Source organism: Electrophorus electricus, chromosome 2 (genome assembly GCF_013358815.1).
Source record: "Electrophorus electricus isolate fEleEle1 chromosome 2, fEleEle1.pri, whole genome shotgun sequence".
Lineage (NCBI taxonomy): Eukaryota > Metazoa > Chordata > Actinopteri > Gymnotiformes > Gymnotidae > Electrophorus > Electrophorus electricus.
This window is the reverse complement of record NC_049536.1, coordinates 15,075,822-15,094,283: the sequence shown is the minus strand read 5'-3', so window position 1 is coordinate 15,094,283 and position 18,462 is coordinate 15,075,822. Positions and strand designations below refer to the sequence as shown.

The window sequence follows — 18,462 nt, the reverse complement described above, 5'->3', positions numbered from 1 at the left end:
GAGAAAAATGCTTTAGACATGGGCTCCTTAGATGGTCAAGTACCCAGTTTTGACAATGTGTTTATTTCTTGTGACCAGTTAAAAATGGGCAATGATTTGGAGTAACTTCAGTACGTGTCTTATTATACCATAGATCTGATGTTTGTTTTTCCAGGATTCAGTTTGTGAACACGACACCTGGCTTCTTTAACATGAGAAGGCCAAAGCCATCACACTGATATTGGATGAAAAGTCATGTTTGAGCCCATGAGGATCTAAAGGAGAGTATCTGTAAAAGAGGTCAGCAGCCACTTTACTTTCAATGACCACACAGCAATACAAAGGTCTAATTTGTTTTCAAATTAGACTTAAGTTTCACTGCAAATGAATTTGACCTTGTTCCACTGCAGCAGACATTTTACGAAATCACATCTTATTATGAAATTAATATTGGTCTTATGCTATAGGCACTATTGTGAAATTAGCCATGATTCTGTGACCCTTTTGACAAAAATGACTTCTGCTGTGAGCGATGTGCTTTTGGCAGCTCCTCCTCACTTTCTGAGGCAATCTCACTCAACACTGCTCTGAATGTTAGCTGGTGAATCAATCAAAACTCATTCAATAGAAATCAATTAAATCGAGCTGTGGACATCACGCACTACCAACTGAATAATGCAGAGCACTTTAAAAGAGGCACTGTTCAGTGGGAGATATACAACAGGCAAAGGCAAGTAATATCAACATGCATTCTGTGCCTGCATTCACATAAGGTAGCATAGCTGCCCCTGCTAGCTGAGAACCTGCTCACATCAGTCCTGCAGCTGACAACTGCATAGATTAAGCATAGACATTGCTGTACTGACAACTTCTCTTCAAACATACTTAATGTACTGAGGTTTATTGCTCCTCTACTAGTTCATTAAATAGCAGTTTATGTATAAATGGAATTGCTTTGACAAATAATGTCTTTTGAGGCAAAAGTTTAATGATTTCACGATGCTGTCTGCATGACGCTAATTGGTGGGTAGCTTTCCTTCCTTGTTAGCTACACTGAGTCCAGAAGCAAAAGAAAAATATAGACAAAAAACATGTCTTGGATGATGGACTATGCTTAATGTAAACGGAACATTTTTTTTTTCTTTCAAACTAGTCCTTTAAGCTGCTCCAGCTTGATTGCAGCATGTACCCCGGAACCTCACAGTCTGAAGTGGCATTGTCACACGCCTAAGAATCACACAGTGCCAGTGAGATTTCTCACAAATGCTTCTGCAATGCAACCAACATTAAGCTGTTCCCAATTGTAAACTCACAGGCTCTCAACTGATGTCGGCGACATCACATTCAGTGTGATTATAGTGCATGATGCATTCATAATTGTTTTTACATGAACAATGTCATCAAATAGGGGCTATGTTCTGAGAACACAATCAAGGAACCCAAAGAACAAAGCAGTTAGTCAGTGGGGTGCTAAAGCATTATCACATGCAGAAAGAAGGTTAGAAACCTACAGGCTAAGCATTTGCATTTTCATATTCCTATTACAAAACACTTGGACAACACAAACATCCAACATCCAGCTTGAAATAATTTTTTAACACCACCCTAAAGTAATCACATCAGATAAAACATATCAGAATATGACTTATGCCATCAACACCATCCGTTATCAGCGATTATTGTCACTATCGGCAATTATTTTTAACAGCCTTGCGTGTTCGTGCATGCACTGGAAGTTTTTATCCTTTCATACACTTTCACGCTTAGGAGTGCACTTTGAGCATCTAACAATCATTGCAATTAGATTTCACAGAGATGAAAAACTAGCTTGTGTGTTCAGCCACCAGATGGATGCAACTTTCAGTGCTTATATGACCTCAAGAATGAATGAATGAATTGTTCTGATTTTTCTCCTTACTCCAAAGTGCCACCTACATTTCATTAGAGGGATAGAGGTATTTGTGCACTATCATTTTACTTAAACACATCAAGGGTTTTGAAGGGCTTAAAATAGCACTGATTAATAACAGAATGCAGAGTTAACACCAGATAGCTCCTGTAGCTTACCTGGTAAAGCAGGAAGCACAAGGTCATGTGTTTGAACTCACACTGGCAAACTGATAAACATGTAAAGTCATGGGTTTGACCCCCAGGGAGCACTCATACTGATAAACATGTAAGTTGCTATGGATAAGAGCACCTGCCAAGTGGTAAAAATGCAAGTAATGTGGATCTATCCTACTGAGCTATCTGGATATATCATACTGATCTTTAAACTGAATCTGTGGAAGCTTCCCATACATTTGGGGGCAGCGAAGTGTTTTGGGACACTTAGTAGTCTTTTTTAAACCTGCACATTCTGTGCTGTAAGGCCACTGTAACCTTAACAGTAGAGACAATATGACAAAAAGAAAACATCATCATCCTTTTGGACACATTCATGATGCATGCTATGCATCACAATGTTTAGACGTTTGCCAATAAATTAGACACAAGGCACCAGCCAAACAGCAGTGTAGAAGTGCAGCATAGAAAAAGGCTTTTAGGATAATGAAGTTAACTGAAGTTGAACAAAATAATATGTGAAACGGAGGGTACCGCATATGTGTAGAATAGTGGAATTAAGTCTTTCCTATTATTACACATGCGGCTTTGCAGTGTGTCAGAACATCATGAGCTAAAAATAGAGAAGCTCTGGAAATGTGAAAATGTCTCAAGGATCAAATGACTCCAAGTTTAAAGCATTTTACTGCTACCATTGTAGAAGCAGGATGAGAAAGGTGTAAAGGAACTGATGAAGCCATTCATCTGGACACAGACAGACAAAAAGCCATGTTGGCTTTGCAATTTACAACTAATACAGAGATGCTGGAACTGTAGAGAGCAGTGCACAGCACACACCTTTCTTCCTGGCCTTTAGGAAACATATTTTTTGCATATGGCAGGTGTTCTTCTCCATATATTTATGTATACTTATGAATATATATATATATATATATATATATATATATATATATATATATATATATATATATATATATATATATATATATATATATTTATAACAAACAAACTCCAGGAGCACAAAACAAGTGTATGTTTAGAATTAAAACAAAAGTTAAGACTTTTAATGTTTAGCATTAAAACAAAGTGAAGCCTAACTTAAATACAAATGACTTCAATGATACCTACCTTTTTAGGTAAACTATGTCAATACAGAGTGCCATAATTTTGACTAACCTAAAGAAAGCTGTTTGCAGATGCCAGGCAGTTGCCACGTGTAGGAATTGAAGACTATCATATCACTCCTTCCTCTCAAATAATATTATTAATTTCAAGATGTTGTTAACCTAAATCACGTATGATGTCTGCACTGGGAGCAAGCTACCAATAGCCCTGACCCCAGTCTTCTTAGTGCCTTTCATTTGGCTATGGCCCTTATTGGCAATCCTTACCTACAGGGAAAAAGCAAGCTAATCCTATTTATTAAAAGGGCAGCGGTGGTGCCACCCGAGACCACGATCTGTACCGGGTCCTATACGGCGGTGCATTGACACACTCAGGTGAAAGCTGCACCAGGCAAAATCATTTTCAACAAGTGTACTGAAAGACATTCCATATCAGTATTGAGAACAATCAAACAGTGCTTCACTATGCGTGCTCCAGCGATATTATAGATATTTGAAATTATGAATATTAAGACGCTGCATTTATTACACGCGAATATGATGCGTACCGTCGGGGAAAACCGGTAAGGAGGGTAAGGAATTCCCCCCACCGACTTTCCTCAGTACTATCCTATTTGCGACACCCTGAATTGATGCAGCACAACGGCGTTTTTACAGTGCATACAAAAAGAACAGAATACCATAATGTCTGCGACAAAATAGATAAACTTACAGAATATATATATCTTAAGAAAATTACATTTCTTTCCTTTCAACAAATAGCCATTTATTCTAACTAGGAGCGGTTGGGATGACAGCCACATCCTCTGGGCTTGCAATTAAATGCTCCATTATTTAGAAAAGCAATACGACACTACAGAAAAAATACCGGGGACCAATTCTTCCTATGAATACTCTGGTAACTGCATTGCGGTAAATACAAAATCATTATTCAGCATCTGTACGTTTTTTCTTTTACCTCAGGGTGCGTTTATCCGGTCTGTTTTCTGTGTTCGTGGGGGGATGCCCTGCGCTCGTCTCACAACACTTGGATGATTCGTGCTACAGCTTTCGCCAAGCTAACTCCCTGTTTCACAATGCATGCCGGGAACGTGAACGTCTCATTGCATTCGTTCTGCTATCACTCTCGGGTCTTATTGGTCGAGTCGGTAGTGAAATTTAAAAAGCATCTCATACCATTTCCTTATAAGGCTGAAAATTAATATTTTATGAGTGTAGCTTTTATAGCTGTAGCAGCAGTGGGTAAACTAGCAGATGCGCATCGCAGAAGGAAGGGTATTGTTATTAGCCTGCTGATCAAAGGTTTATTTGAAGAATCTAAATCTAAATAGAAACTTATTGTTAACAGCATGCCAATTATTTAAACTATATAACAACCATCCATTACGGGAAAAAAGAATCTTTAATTAAGAGTGTTGGACGGAATTGCCAGCGACTGATTTCTTAAAGATTTCGTGAAGAAAGGCTGGTTATTTGGTTATTCTTATCACACCACTGGTCAAAAAATGATGGAAAAGAATCCTTGTTACTAGGTATTTAAAACAAAATGCACAAGAAAAACATTTCTCATTACACAGCGATACAATGTATAACTAATAAAGCTATCCCTTAAATAAATACTCAAAATATTATGCTATTAAATATGCAAAGAGAAGACTGAATGTGTTAATTCTCTCAGCATATAGTGCTAATGTAGAGCACTGTATTCTTAAACATTCATAATTCCCAAAAGGTGTTGGCACCTTAATCTGTGAAGATAATCTATATTATTCCTGGTCTAATAGGACAAGTTTCAGGTCATGGATTTGCATCACAAAACACAAAAAGTGGTCAGCACACATGTGGTCTGTTATACACACCTGACTGTTACACACACCTGACAGTTCCAGGCCTTATTTACAAGTTTAACAGAGCCAGATGTCAGCCATTGAGATCTAATCAGCTGGGAGGAGGTGGAGCATTTGCAAAGCACAACGAGAATATGTGGTTACTATATAGTTGAACACATTCATCTCCCAAAGCCATGCAGAACAGTATAATCTGTCATAGATAACTTAGACATAATCATTACGATTATCATATGTCTTATTATTAAATATGGTATTACCATAGCACTGTAATTATAGCACCTAGTTTTCAAAGCAGTCTGGAATCCACTCTGAGTGATGCACTGAAAATGTAATGGGACTGGATAACACATTATTGAACTCGTGCAAAACTGAATGGAATTTCATAAGAGCTGCATTGATTTTATTTATAACTTTTTGAATAGACACCCCCCGCCCACACACACACACACACAGACAGACAGACAGACAGACAGACAGACAGACTTTTTATGTGCTTATAGTGCTCAAAAGAAATTAATTTCAGATAGTTAATTCACATAAAAAATAGCCCGCCCAAAAATAAATCTAATGGTCACTTCCATACAGCCAGATTAAATCTATACTAAAATCTACAGAAAAAGAAAGTTCAAATGCTCATTCATCATTTGCACTACACTTTAGTCCAAGCCTAGGCCTAATTCCTATCTATGAAAGTGGTTCTTTATGCTCCAGGGAGTTTGTTTTTTACCACTGTCACCTTGGCTTGCTCAATAGGGGATGCGGATTCTCTGTATATGTGATTTCTGTAAAGCTGCTTTGTGTCAATGTGTTGTAAAAAGTACTATACAAATACATTTGAATTGATGTGAATTAATAACTGAAAAATGAAAGTGCCTTTTTAAAGCAAATGTTGTTCTGAAGTCTATTTTATCTTATTTCTATTTTGAGCATGATCTTGAATAAAACTAGCATTATCTCTCTGCAGTAATTTCACAAACATGGGAGTGGGAATATATTTGATTTTGATCACATTATCTCAGACACAGTCATGGCTGCATGGTACCACTTAGTGAAAGAGGAGCGAGAAGATCAATTCTTGGCTTCCAGTGGGATCACAACTTACAACATTAACAACAGTGAAACAGTGCACAGATTAAACTGAAAATAAATTATATTAGGCCAATTTCCTGTAGATCCATTAAATCTAGTCTTGGGAAGCTGAAACCACGGATAGTGGAGCAGAGACAATGGAACCTGAGCTGGAGCTCCCTTCAGACAAAATGGCAAAATTTGAGAAAGTTTGGAACTGAGCTAACAAAACTGGCTACAAAACTGAAATAAAAGAAATAAAAAAAAATAATTAAAGTGCAAAAATAATGGTGCCCTCCCCTGTGCCGTAGTGATCACCACGTGGTCCCATGTTTAGATTTTCTTTCCATCCTACCCTCGTGTCATCCATGTGCCTAGTATTTATGTAAGATTTTTATAATAAAATATTCCTCTTATCCAGTTGTTAACTAGCCCTAGACAATGGAAGGTGTTAATAGAACTGTAGGCATTTGGGGAAAATGAATTTTTACATCATCCAGAGAGCCTTACAAAATTTGCCCATCTGTCCAAGAGAATATTATCATTGACAGTGTCAAATGCAGCACTAAGATCAAGAAGCACCAGTACAGATATGTTACTGCATCCATATTTATACAAAAAAGCATAATCCACGAAACAGGCAGGGTCAAAAACAGTGCAAACACACCAGAGAATCCACTTAGCATACTTACAGGTCAAAGGCAATACCGCACAATAAAGGGAACTGAACAAACATTTATATCTGGAACATGCAGACTGAGTTCTTGGATTTGTGGTCCAAATTAGTTTTATAGATTGGTCCAAATTAGGCTTTTTAGCAGAGCAGATAACAGTGTGTTTGAAACAAGATTGTCACTAAATAAACTAAACAGTTAACATTACAATGTTAAATAAATAGTTAACATTATGATGTTAAAGGTAAGGACATCCCATAGTTCTTTAAGAACATGTGAAGGAACAATGTCTACAGGAGAGTAGGTAGGTTTCATATATCTAACAGTGTCAGTTAGACAGGAGAGAGAAACAGAATTGGGACAAAAAAAACAGCATTTGAGATAATTTCTGATATATCAAAGGCCAGAAGTGAAATAGTAACTCTAATACTCGTAGGTCTTCTGCTCCACCTCCAACCTCCCATCTGTGCTCCAGGTCACTGGTCTTCCCAGCTTCCCAGCCTCATCCTTCTCCCAAGCCAGTGCATCTGGCCACCCCACTTGACTCCCTAAGAGAGGCATGCAAACCCAGAATTTGTGCCTATATGGCAGTAAGTGGGCCATACCAGTTATTCTCCATCACTTTTGTTTACACAGCTCACCTTCAGAGCAACATACCATGAGCAATTGTTCCTTTATCTCACTCAAACTGTAATATATTGAATCATATTAGGTTTGCCCTGGTTGCATAAACATGACTCCATCACTCCCTGCTCCAAAAATGACAAAACCTCCTGGTTCTCCAGGTGTCTTAGCTACCCCTGTTTCTCTACCTCAGTAGAAAGCCGTTCTGTACCTGATCTGTCCTCAGACCCCTCAGTTTATCATGATTATCGTGTTGTTTTTAGTATGATAAAGGTCTCCCAACTCCCTCCGCACTGACCTGATGTCTGTGTGTTTGATCTCAGAACAGGAGTCCTTCCACCACAGGCACAAGTATAGTCCCTCTCAGAGGCTGAGACCTGTACTATAGAGGTGTACTTTGATAGAGGTGCTAGAGGAGGGCTTTATTTGTCTTTGGGCAGCATGGTGGTTTGGTGGTTAGCATGTTTCCCACTCAGTGCCAGGGTCTTGGGTTTGTGTTCCTAACTGGGTGGAATTTTTATGTTCTCTCTCTCTGTGAAGGTTTTCTCCATGGTCTCTGTCTTCCTTCCACAGTCCAAACAAGGCAGGTAGATAAAAATGGGCTACCCTTTTTCCTGGTGTGAGTGCAAGAATGACTGTATGCCTGCATGCCTTGTGATGGATGGTGTATTGTCTTGGATGCACTGTTCTCTTTCCCCTTCCTGTGCCTGATGCAGTCCCTCAATGGGGTTGTGGTTTAAGGTTGAGAATACGCTGTGCACAGTTGGCTGCTGCTGCTCCACACTGGTGTGGTGACTGAATGTAAAAGCTGTAAAGTCTTTGGGTTCTGAGAAAGGTGGTTCATTCATTCACTCTACCCCCTGGCCTCATATAGAGGTCTTTTGCCTTGTATAGATTATAGGAAGATTAAAAAGCTTCTGGTATCATTATCCTCTACCTATGGTCCCAGGCTCATTAGAACAATTAAGGCTACAATATTCACCAAACTCAACCTCCACAGTACAGTCTGATTCAGAATACAGCCAAAGCTTTTTTTTTGTGTGTGAAAAAGTGTTCAACACCACCTGAGGACACTTCGAGTATGTGTTGCTGAATGGGTGCTCAGTCTCACCATCCGCATTCCAGTCATTTATAACTGATGTATTAAGAGACATGATCAACCATTATGTTCTAGTTTACATCAATGATAATTTGATTTACTCCAGCAGATTGAATGAACACATAATCTAAATGCATTGTCATGAAAACACTGCTTTGGAACAAATTGTATGCTAAAGCTGAGAAGTGTCTCTTCCACCACGTTCAAGTTTCATTGCTTGGGGTACAATATCACATCAGAGGGCATAGACATGGACACATATAAGGTGCAGGCCATTATAGACTGGCCCAAACCGAAATTGGGTTGTGTGCTCAGCCCTCTCCTGTACTTCCTGACTGCACAGTGAAGCACAGCTCCAATATCATCAATAAATTCACAGATGACACTACGATAATGGGCCTAATCTATTACAATGATGAGGCAGCCTGCAAAGAAGAAGTCCTGACACACTGGTGCCAGGAAAACAACCTTTCTTTAAATGCCAACAAGCCCAAGGGGCTAATAGTTGACTTCAGGAAGCAAAAGACCCTTATCACACCCTTATCACAATGAATGGGGCCACTGCAAAGAGGGACAATAGCTTCATGTTCCTTTGTGTTCACATGACAATGGAACATACATGGATGGAACACACCATATGTGTACTGAAGAAGGCACAACAGCACCTCCTCTACCTCAGATGGCTCGGGAGGTTCAGACTGAATCCCCACATCTCGGGACATTTTACATCTGTACTGTGGAGAGTATTTTCACTGGTTGCTTTATCATCTGTTACAGCAATTGCACTGGTCTTGAATGGAAAGCCCTGCAGAAGGTGAAGCAGACAGCCCTGGACATCACTGGGGTTCAGCTCACAAATCTCCTGGAATTATACACCATCCTGCTGCCTGAGGAAGACCAGGAGGACTAACAAGAACTTCACTCAATCAAGCCACTGCAACTACCAAACAGCAAGAGATACAGAGGCATAAACTCCAGAACCAGCCAAACAGTTTCTTCCCCCATGCCATCAGTCTGCTGAACAGCAAGTAGCAGTCCAGCAATTTTCTATCAACAATCCACACACACACACACACACACACACACACACACACACACACACACACACACACACACACACACACACACACACACACACACTGCACTTTATTTATTAGAATTGTAACTACATAGCTCACTGCACTGTATACCAGCAGATTCACCTGCATACTCACTTGTGTATGATACAATAAATCCTGGACATTTTATAATCTTGAATTGAACATGCCTTGCCACTGATACATCTAAACCTGCACATATACAACTATATCTTATACAACTCCATCTTGAATACAAAAATCATATACAAATATTCTATACCCTGTATATCCTAAAATGCATATACATGCCTATAGTAATGGTAATGTGCAAATCTTGTGACGTTTTTTGTTTGCACTTTTTCCTTTGTTGTGTTTGGAGGTAATCCAGGGTAGACATTTTATTCTCTGTTGGAATTACACATTTCAGATGCTTGGCCTAAGTGTTATGAAGTTTAAAGTCACCTGGTAAACCTCTGAAGACTAGTGAGAGGACTTTGTGAGTGTTACGATTCCAGTAGGAATGGGGCAAGAGGTAGAACGCAAACACAGGAGGCGGTTTATTAAATGAGGGAAATACAAACACAAAGGGCAAAACAAACAGAGGGGTAACACTGAGGGTAAAATAATATATGACCGGAGTAAACAGAAAACAGTCAGTGGACTAGTAAGTTTTTCATGGGACTTTTTCTGGTTTTGTGGCTTTGCTATCTTGCTGTTTGTAGTTTTTCTGACTGAGGCAGACTTGGAGTAATGAGAGAGTGGTGTTTAGTGGGCTCTGCTGGAGGATTTTTTCTTTACATGTGTAAAGAAATGTGGAGAGACCACATATTGAGGAACAATTTGGACAAATGGAGGAGAAGTGAAAGTAATCAGAGTTGGACCCTTTGCTTTTACATTCTCTCCACTAATGTTGTCTAGGGATGATGAGTTGGTAGAGAGTTGGTTGGATAAAGTCAGATCAGCTGAACTAACAAGACTCATTGATGCGAACTCATTGGGGAGGACCTGTTCAATGCTCCCCGTTCCGTCTTCATACTGAATTAAGTACTCTGGATACACCTGATGCTTCTCAAAAACAACATATATGGAGGGGTTGTTAATGTCATTTACACAGCTGTCATAGAAGATGCTGTCTTCTCCATCTTTCAGGGGAGGGTGGAGGAAGCTGGAATGTCCAGTAGTGTACTCTCCTACCAGTACCCGGCAAAGAAACATACACCGCGTCCCAGGCTTGTTAGTGTAGCTGTGGGAGTACTTGGCATCCCTGGCAAAATAACTTCCTGTAACAATATACATATTTATATGTATGTATGTGTTGTTAGGGTTGTCCCCATCACAATGATCATGTGGTATGGCCTGCCATGTGCAATGGGAGTTTATTCTTGACTGTGTACAGTATGACTACCTCCTTTCTTGTCACCACAACCCCCTTATTATCTCACACCTGAACCTTATCGTTCACATCATGCTTGTAGGTATATAAACATGTGGATGTGTCATGCTCTCATACTGGAGCAGTCCCCATTTCCCTGGCTACCTGAAGCACCTCCTCATTTTCCTGCTATCATCTGTTTCCATGGTTCCCTGTCTCCTGCCCTTTAGCTCCAGCTGTTCCTTGTTTGTCCTTCGTTAGTGTTTCTATTTAAACCTTGTTCCCCCCCATCTCGTGTGCCGGTCATTCTTGCCTGTGTTGTCTGTTCGCTCTTCTAATTCCTGTACACAAATATTGTCTGGTTTTCCCCCCATCTTTCTTAAGTCTGATAAGATCTAAAACAGCAGTATCCGCTGACACAGTTTTGGTTAACACTGTCTGTAGCATTCATCTCCATTATATAGTACACTATTGTGAGAGTTCAACACAATTGTTAACAAAAAAACTAAATAATTACACTGTTGATTAATCACTCATTGCTATCTTATTAAATATTTTATGTTTTCTTAAAACATATTAAAACATTATAAAGTAGGCTTCTCCAACTCTAGTCTTGTTTGAGCAGAAAATATCAGAAAAAAATTGAATCAGATGTGGGAAAACAAGGGAAACAATAAACAGTGTGGTCCTGTCCTAAAGCATCTGTTTTATAGGTTGAATAAAGTATTCTTTTAGACTAGAATTTTGAGCCCACCTTTCCCATAAGTTGTACCATGAACTCCACAGATCCTCCAGTCAAAGTTCTGCTAGCAGATGGCATCAGTGTGTTTGGACTCAGAGCCATGAAACAAAAGTATCTCATTTTCCTTCCCTGTTCTCTTTCATATCACATCACCTTGCCTGTAAGAATGAGAAATCCTTAATTTCATAAATTTAACATAGGCCCATTGAGATTATACTGTATTGTTGGAAATGTGGAGAATAAGTAACGCAGCAAAACAACCTGGAGCATGGTACCAGTGACTTTGACAAGGGCAGGTGCTGAGGTGTTTCAGCAGGGCACTTTGTGTGGACACTTCTAAAGGCATCAAAATACCATCAAACCATGCATAAATGCTAGATGACTGCAATTTGCCAAGATAACTATATAAGAAATCTTTGGATAAATTTGGACACGTCACTAACTTAAAATTCCACCAAGTATCATCAATTTTTGTTAAACCTACACTGTTAAATCATCTGAGTTTAGCTGTCAGACTGTGTTGCTCTTGTGTGCAGTGAAGCTGAATGGATCACCTGAGAGCATCACGTAAGCACAAAATGTAGTAGCGGCACGGTGAAATGAGTGGTATTTTTAAAACTTGTAAATTTACAGATACACAACCAAACTGTACCTTTCCTGTTGAGTCATTTTAAGCTTTACTGTGCTGCAGCATATCACATTTATTAGAGCCAGTTTAAAGGCACTATTAATTCTGACATCAAAAGGACAGGGGCTTTCGTGTCACAGTAAGGCCTCTCCCCCCAAACGTCTACCCTTGTGTGTGTGTGTGTGTGTGTGTGTGTGTGTGTGTGTCAGTGTGGCCACGCCCCCATGTGTTTCACACCTGCTCCTCGTTGTGTTGTTAATGTGAACGTATATAAGTCCTTTGTGTAAACGTTAGTATTGTCAGTGTTTGATTCCCCGATGGCCTTAGAACTACGTTGTCTTCTGTGTCTATCACGGCTCCTCTTCGCATCCTGCTAAGCCTCCCCACGTCACATTGGGTATAGGCCGAAATGCATTGCGCAGTAGTATCATCCTGGCTGTAACTATCATAACCCTGTTTGGTTCTGCTTCATGTTTTTCTTTATTTCTTTGTTGTATGGGGTAGAATTAAGAAGTTACCTGACTGCTGGGAATAAAAATGCTCTTGTCCCTGTTTTGATACATACTCCTTTGGAGTCTATTTTCATTTTGTTTTGCCATTGGTTTAATATGTCTTATTTATTAGCAGTTCTGACTTTATCCATATGTGGCCTCATGCTACTTGCCTTGAGCCAGGCAATTGTGACATTAATACATCCGACTCTCTCAAGAACAAACATGAAACATACCACTGATAAACTTCCCATAAATCCCAGTTTTGCACCCTCTCAAAGCTCTTCAGATTAAATCCTACCATTGTTTGATGGAAGAGCTCAACAATCTTCTTATACTCATCAGTATACTCATCGGGGGGGGGGGGGGGGGGGGGGGGGGAAGAGAAGAGAAAGAAAAAAGAAATGAAGAGACATTTCCTTTGAGAGACACCTGATATTTCTGATGGCAGTAAATATCTCACTTAGAACACCTAGAAAGACAATTGATTAAATTTTATTTATTGTATTCTACACTCCTATTCTGTAATGTGTATCTTTATGTTGAAGATCACTAGCTAATGCCAATGTCTTTTTCGGAAGCTATGAAGTGGGGTGCTTAAAACAAAAAAAATGAACTTGATTTCTGTGATATTTGGTAAGACATGCAAACTTCAGTTTTGGCTTGTTCCTAATAGCCACGTGATAATGTTACCTTGAAACCCATTTCAGGCATACTGGTCTTATCCCAGTGAGAAGGCAAAGCCTTAATATTTTGTAAGTGACCTCTGGATTCCTTTTGGCTAAAGAAATAAAATGAAAAATGTAGTCTAAGACGAGAGATATTGTGTGCATAAAGAATTAAATCAATAATATTGCTTTAACTTTTGATTTAATTTCTGTTCAATGAAACTGGATTTTTTTCTAAACCATGTTTAGAACTAAGATGAAAGTTACAATTTACAGTTTTGCAAAGATGAGACTTGCAGTATCTAAATTTGATAAGTGTCTTATTGTATTTTACAAAGAAGGCCTCAGAAACTACCTTGCTTTGATTTTTTGTATATCCGCTGCTGAGAGAAACACAGGTCTCCTTCTAACTGGCCTCTTGGTATAAGTCTGTCTGTTGTACTGCATTAAGTCTGGGCAGTGGAGGAAAGCTGAGCTTAATATAACAGCATGTAAAAAGATGTTCAATTTGTTCAATTTGTTTATGGAATCTTTGGTAGTACATCTTTTATTTCTTTTTTCACCAGAATATCTTCATTACAAAATTGTCAACCTGTTCATTTTTTAGGTCCTTTATATTTGTAAATCAGCGGGATATTTTTGAAGTAGAAAGTGGAAAATCTCTTGCTAATGTACACTAGTCTCTTGTCTTATTAACAGGCAATACATAAAAATACATATTTTTGTGGGAGCATAGTGGTTACAGTGGTAGCCTAGTGTTTAAGGTGTTAATTAGACGGTTGCCTGTTCAAGCCCCACCACCAAGTTGCCACTGTTGGGCCCTTAAGCAAGGCCCTTAACCTTCAAGGTGTATTCAGTCATAATTGTAAGTTGCTTTGAATAAAAGTGTCAACTCATGTTCTTTCAAACATAGTAGTTAACATTGTCCAACCTGTCATGTTGAGCTCATAAGATTGTTGGCCTGCTGTGAACTCAGTTGTAGCACTACGGTCTTCTTGGTATCTCCTCTCCAGGTCCTCACTGGTGATTGAAGACATGTGGTGTGTTCCCTGCTATTAGTAAAAGATAAACAATATCCTTGCATAAACTGATTAATGACACACGGTACTCTGATAGAGTAGTTCTGAAGGACCACATACTTGTGATCCATACTGGATCCAATTCCCATTTCCACCCTCCCAGTACCAGAGCCACATAGTAGCAAAGATGAAAGTGGGATTCAGGACAGAGGAAACAGTGGAGAGATGGCGGACTTCTCCTGAACTGTTAGTCATTGTATCAAAGTTTACAGGTACACTACCATCACTGGAGATTTTACAGGCAACAGGAGGAAAAAGAAATTGTAACATTGTTATGGTATTTCTTCATGTTAGGTATGTTCTCTGTAATAAAAGTTTCACCCAACATGTGATGATGATGGCTTTCATATGCCTTTTTTCAGGCAGATGATACCTTATGCATTATGAATAGGTAGCCAATGTTTGTGTAAAACCACAAGGATTATTTGAGAGCATACATAAGTATCATCATAATTATTTGATTATTTGAGAGCATCATAAGTATGTAAGCACATACAGCTGTATGTCTTAGTGGGATCACAGAATGCTCTTTCTATTTCTTCATTATCTGGTAGAACCTTCCAATTGTTTCCCTGTCTCCTCTCCCACTTATAGGGAAAATGGAAATGGACTTTTTGACATCTATCTGTGTAAAAAACACAATCAACAATGAAATTAGAAGTGATCTATCATACATTGAATATCATATACTAAACATACTGTTTCAGGCATTGAAATGAAAGTTGATATTACTTCCTTGTTTGCAGTAATTCTTGATGTAGAACAGACATATCTCACATTTCTCTGCAGAATAAGAAAAAATGTAATAGTGACAGTGCAGCAATATTTATATATTCTTTTTTTATTGCAAAATCTAGTACCTCTTGAGTACTGTATGCTAACCATTCACATTACCTCTGATAAACAAAAATGTTTCTTAGGACTTTGGTGGACAGAGACTAGCCATAACAAAGTTACCAAAGGTAACAATGCCAAATCACCATGGCACCATATGACAACGTATTTAGTCAAAGACTATGCTCGATCTTTATCTGCAAAACCTATATTTTGATTTATTATTATATTTATTTATTATGGATCCAGGTGTGAAGTTCTTGATGTATGTTTGTATATATTAACACCATAAAGTAAAAAACAATATTTATGAAGTGACTGTTATTTATTATACATCTCTACTTACACCTGGGTGCAAATAGCATGCTTCCTTTTTTTATCTCTGTCTAAACATTCCAATTATATTTTGCAGTCCTTATATTTACACTGTTCAATGTTTTATGGGAGGAAAGGCTTTAATCAGACAAGTATTGCAACTGTTTGTTGTTTTTTTTTAACCGTTTGTTATGGAAATTGAGTTTTAAGAATGTGGTGACATCAAAATCAACAAAATAGCTCTACAGCTCTTATTATAGTACACTGCAGTTTCTCACCTGGAATATATGCAAATATACATATCACCTGGAATATATGCAAATATATTAAGCAAATGTGCAAATAATACCTGGTACATTTGTGGGAGTGGTACTATTGTTAATTCTGCAACTATTAGCATCCTGGATTCTAAGCATATTCTTCTAAGATGGCAGCATGGACCCCATCAGCTGACTGGTCACTCCCTTCGCCTGGAGGGTTTTCATTGGATGAGGCTCGTAGAAGTCATGGGATTGACATTTAAAGCCAGTAAAAGTGCTCTTTCAACTTTCAAGCCTTCAGTATGTTGAACTTGTCAGGAAAGCAAAAAAGAGCAAAACTGTTTTCAGATGAACTTTGTTAGAGTGTATATTGGTGAAAAATGATGATGTTGATGTAACTAAATGCCGTAAATGTAAACATAAATGTAAATGTAGATATCAGCAGTAGTGTCTATAGTGCCTCTCAACTGCTAAAAAAAACCCAAAATAAAATACAGCAGTGCTGTTAAAATGGCAGAAACACTGATTCTGGTCACTATCTCACTCAGGCTAACAAAAATAAATGGAGATTTATGCTATGTATACATTTATTTAGCTACACCTCTCTATTCAATTAACACTCATTCATCAGTAAACTGCAACATGCTTGCTGGCTTGTCTAAGTTGCCCAACATCTATGTCATCAACATAACAGATATAATGTCTGTATGTTTTATGTTAACTTCACTATTAACTGCTGCCAACTCATTAGTTCATCCTAGTTCAGAAGCCTAAAACCAGTCCTTGGCATTATTTACAGACTGTGGGGTAGAAATACATTTCTAATCAGCACATGGACAGTTATTCATCACAAGTTATTCATTAACCATTATCTTGTTTGACTAACACTGACATAACTCAGTCAATAAAGGAAACAGAGCTTACAGTCTTTCTGGTTACAAGGAAACTAATAACCTTGATTAATATTTTCACAGCAGAGAGTGTACAAAACCATACTGGTTCAAATGATCAGTAAATGAATGTAATGTGCAAACTGTATGAGGAGATTTAATGCAATACTGCATTGTAACAGACTGAAGGATCATGCAAATGCATCACAGTAAAGTATTCATTCTTCAACATGCAACTGACTGCCACACATGCCATATAATTAACATTAAAATTTAGTTTTGTCTTATTTTGCTTTCCTGACAAATATAATGTCTATCTCCTAAGTCATCACATGTTCAGACTGAGCATCAAAGAAAATCTCAATGAAATGCAGCTTTCCCATAAAGAAGCAGTATGCTATAATAATGTCTTACTGGTGGCAGTAGAGCAGGGTCATTTTGTAGAAGTATAACACAGAGCTCACTGCAGTCCAGATCCAAAAGGTTGTGTTGGTATAGCGCAGTGATTTTGTGTTCCGAATGGAGGTCATGACTAAAATGGCACCTTCTGTGATTTGGAAAATATTGATTTGATACATAACTACTGAGTATAGTTCCTGAATTCTACTATTTTATTAGAGCATTGAATAACTTGAAATATTTGCTTTTGAAAGCATTTTGGTGTATTCAGAAACACTGGAAGCAAATTTGACTACACGTTTACATTGTAATACTCTTATCCAGACTGACTTACATATTTATCGCCGGGAGAGTGCATGTGTGCCCTTGGCCATTACAACTGTGACACTGGTGCTACCAGAACCCTGTTCTACCTGCTTTGCCAGGTGAGCTACAGAAGAATGGGATGTATGTGGTTTTTCTTGAAGAAAAACATCTATTTTACAACTATTGTTTCCAGTTGTGTTCTTAGATGCAGCTGTTGAGATGACATATAGTGGCCATTAAGTATGCCAAATTAGCAGATGAGAGAATACAATTCCAAAGAGAAAATAAATAATAATTTGTACAACACAACAAAATCACAAAATGTAAACCTGAGACATCTGTAAATATATGGGGATATAGGTACCCCATGTCTAAGACTTTCATGAAAAATACATAATCTTACCTTTCTTTAACGTATGGGCATTCTCCAAAGAGGTAAAGTTTGCAAAGGTGATGGCTGCTGCAGCCTTCACAGTCCTTATTCCCTACACAGTCTCAGCCTGGTCTTGGCAACCACCACTTTATTTTCATCACCAGTGGTCACAAACATACCCGTGTCCTTAAGCATGACTGCTGTTCTGTCACTGTGCAGTGTTGGTTTCTCAAAGGGGGTGGGGTGGGGGGGCCTAAGGGCTGCATCCAATTTCAGTTGAGTGTACTGGGTGAAGCTTCACATTTTCCAATATTGTTCATGTCCAGTCTAATTTATGGAAGAGTATACTTCATAGCAAAAGAAAAAAAAAAATCTTTAAAAAAGTTTGCTTTTTCCCCCCTCTAGCTTTTGCTAGAGTGAAAAGCTCCCTAAAAGAGAGTAAGGTAAGGATATGTTGCGGTCTGAATGAGTGAGCCCCCCTCTGTCCAGTCCGTTCTCTCTGCGAGCATTGAGAGCGACCCCAAAATCAAGACACCAGAGTCAG

At 38.5% G+C, this 18,462-nt stretch overlaps 1 protein-coding gene and 1 pseudogene across 1 annotated transcript in view; both read right to left on the bottom strand.

Moving 5' to 3' along the window:
• syn3 (synapsin III) overlaps positions 1 to 4,224 on the bottom strand; it is a 90,481-nt gene extending 86,257 nt beyond the window's left edge. Inside the window, exon 1 of the mRNA XM_035535878.1 lies at positions 4,126 to 4,224. The gene's annotated coding sequence lies outside the window, so the exon portion shown is untranslated. The remainder of the gene's footprint in view (positions 1 to 4,125) is intronic.
• A 6,102-nt stretch (positions 4,225 to 10,326) lies between these two features.
• LOC113587431 lies at positions 10,327 to 17,370 on the bottom strand (annotated as a pseudogene).
• Positions 17,371 to 18,462: the final 1,092 nt, after the last annotated feature.